This window comes from Arachis duranensis, chromosome 3, assembly GCF_000817695.3.
Source record: "Arachis duranensis cultivar V14167 chromosome 3, aradu.V14167.gnm2.J7QH, whole genome shotgun sequence".
NCBI classification, from domain to species: domain Eukaryota; kingdom Viridiplantae; phylum Streptophyta; class Magnoliopsida; order Fabales; family Fabaceae; genus Arachis; species Arachis duranensis.
In genome coordinates, this window is record NC_029774.3 from 126414278 (window position 1) to 126417468 (window position 3191).

At 31.1% G+C, this 3191-nt stretch overlaps 1 pseudogene; it reads left to right on the plus strand.

The window, feature by feature from the left end:
* The first annotated feature begins 858 nt into the window (after positions 1-858).
* Positions 859-2689, plus strand: LOC107481163 (uncharacterized; annotated as a pseudogene).
* The last annotated feature ends 502 nt before the right edge of the window (positions 2690-3191 follow it).

Here is a 3191-nt window from a genome sequence, read left to right on the forward strand (position 1 = left end):
TGAAAATAATTTAATTTTAAAATTAAGGTATTTATTTTGTTTATTAGATTGTGAAAATGATTTAATATAATAATTTAATTATTTATAATAAAAAGAGGAAAAATCATGTTATTAAGTTTATCATTATTTGTATAATATAAAAAAACATAAAATGAGAGCATTGTAAGTTTTATTGTCAAAGTCTGTACTCTATAAAAAACAAGTGTCTATCTAACACTATAACCATGTTAGCTTCTTTAGGTGTTGAATTTTTTTATCTTCGGTATCATAGATTTTTTTTAGTTTTGTTGATATAATTTTACGTAATTAAATTAAAGAATTTTGCTAGGGAGTCAATGAAATATTTGTACAATAAATTATTTATTTGGTCTAATATGAATTAAAAAACGAATATTTATAATAAAATATTATTAATTTCTTAAACACAATACACTCATACTATTCAGAATAACCATTCGGATATAGGGATAAAAAACATCTGATATCCTACTGAATCGAACATCTTTATACCCTATTGTATATATTATATAAATACTCCATTGACTCCCTATACTTCTTCTAAACTAAATATATGTATAACAAGCAAGTATTAAAAGACTCAAATATCGGATTGTGCATGTAACAACCCATTGGTTAATAGCAAATCTTTAAATGGAGTTTTGATCCACCGCAAATTAATCCTTAACAATACTGTAAGAAACAAAAATAAATAACTATAATATATATACACCAAAATCAATCACCAATATAAAATATATATTAAAATATAAATATATATTAAAAATAAATTAAACAACACATATATTTATAAAATATAAACAAATAAATTTGTAACTTATTTTGATGTATTCCTAATATTTTTCATTAAAAAATATATGTATAACACGGGTAAATTATATAGGTCAACCCGCCCACAACGTCTCACGGTAAATCTCGTGCTTGAATAAATTTTTCAGACAAAAAATAAACGAGAAACCCTCTCTAAATCCCAACCCATAGGCATAGCCATGTCCACCACTCTTCTATCTCCCACCCTCTCTTTCAAACCCCGTCTCCCACCCGCCAAACCTCAATGCTTTCTCAGGCCTCCGAGGTTCGTTACTGTGTTTTCCCCTAAAGAACTTTCTAGAATCTCTCTTTTGAAGCGTTTTGCAGTAAACGACAACAATGGCGCTGGTAGTGGCGGCGGTTTTGTTGATTGGGAGAAAGTAGAGAAGGAGGCTCGACCGCGGAGCACTATGCCAGAACGCTTTCGGTAGAAAGCTCCTGATCCTCCTGTCAGGTGGCCTTGGCTTCTTGGTCAGTTCCTTAACTTCTCTATTTTTCTAATTTATTTCTTTCAATTTTTAAAAGTTCATAAAATTTTACGTGTTTGACCCGCAAAGTCTGAAATTTTATTGTATTTGGGATAGTTGCATGAATGGGCAAGTATTTGGAAATCATTTTGTTGCAATTAGGTGCTATTGGAGTGTTCAGTTTTTAGACACATTCATTTATCCATGAATTTTTTATTGTGCCGTGGAACCGAAAAGGGTTTTGATATGTCCCCAAATTTCATTGTGGCATTTCTTTGGTTATTCATAGCAAGAAGTTCACGGTTACTGCAATTCTGGAAATTTCTGGCTACTTTCTAACCTAGTAAAGGTGTACAATGAGAAATATTTTGTTGGGATTTAAGCTATAATCTCTCTCGTGAAAATTAAAAACTATAAGCTTTCAATGGTCAGTTGATTCTTTTTGGGTCGAATTGTACATGCTACCTCTTTTGTGTACTCATGTGTTCTGTGTTACTTTTGTGCAGTACTTGGCTTTCTCATCTATGCTTGGATAGCTGTTCTATTTGAACTATCGAACTGGAAGAATGCTGTCTTTGATATTGTCCGTTTTGTAGGAAACCTTTTCACATATCTTTTCGCCATACTGTATCGATTCATAGGAAGTCCGATCACTTTTGGAATCAGATGCATGGAGGATTCTATCTATACTGTTCGTGCCTTCTACTCTTGGACAATCAACAATGCTCCCATACCAGAGCTGACTACAATCATTGTGCTTGTGTCGGTTGTTTTAGCAATTGCCGAAGCTACTGTCCCTAACTGTACCAATAAGGAACCTTATGTTTTAACTGTGTCTGGTTTTATTGGCTATGCGGCAGTTAGAGGCTATATCTCCGAACCTTTTTTCTGGACCCTTCTGCTAGGGTTGTACGCTTTCTCAAAATTAATAAAAAAGAGAGACAATATTTCATGCGCAATGACTGTTGCAGCTGTACTAGCTGCTGTTGGGGAGACTTTGGGTTAGAGTTTTGGTGCTTATCACATTTGTAGCCTTAGCTACTTATCAGTATTCCCAAACACTTTTCGAAGGGAAACAGGTTGAAAACCAAGAAATGACAAAAAAGAAGATTCCAGTACTACTACTTAGTGCTGCTTTAGCGATGGGCTTACGCCTCGCTGCTAAGTGGGCTGGGTATCGGCACTTGACGTGGATGATTGTATGATCGCTGAGAGAATGGAGCCTCTTGATCTAAGGTTTTTGAGGCAGGACGTGACATAGATGCCTATAGCAGTTAATGCTCTATTCTGATATTATGCATATTTGGTTTTCCTATGTTCTGTAGAATAGAGGATGGATTGTATTACAAGGCTTTTCACCTATTTTAGTCATAAAAATTTGTTATTCCATTTAATAGTCATCTGTTTCAATCTGTTATTATCATGTAATATAGCCAGCAGTTTCAAGATAACTTCTTTAATTTTAAAATATCAATCATAAAACAGAACTTATAATGATTTTTTATGTATATATAATTTAAAAAATAAAAGTTAAAATATATATAATTCTTTGCATGAGAGTACATAAAAAATTATATATATTTTGAATTATATATATTAATACTTAAGAGAGTACATAAAAAATTTAAAAATTGTCAGTTAAAAATTTAATAAATAAATTATATCTCAATTAAAAATTAAATTAAAAATATTATTTGAATTGATTTAGTATAAATTTTAGTAAAAAATCGTTTGAGTGGAAGAAGCAATTATGTTAATAGTGGATAGTTAGAAAAAAAAAATAATCGTAGTGGACAGTCTATATTTTTTATTATTTGAAATGGACGGGTTATTTTTTTATTATTTAAAATCGTCCATCTTTTCTGTTGTGTGAAAAAATTAATTTTTAAAAATTTT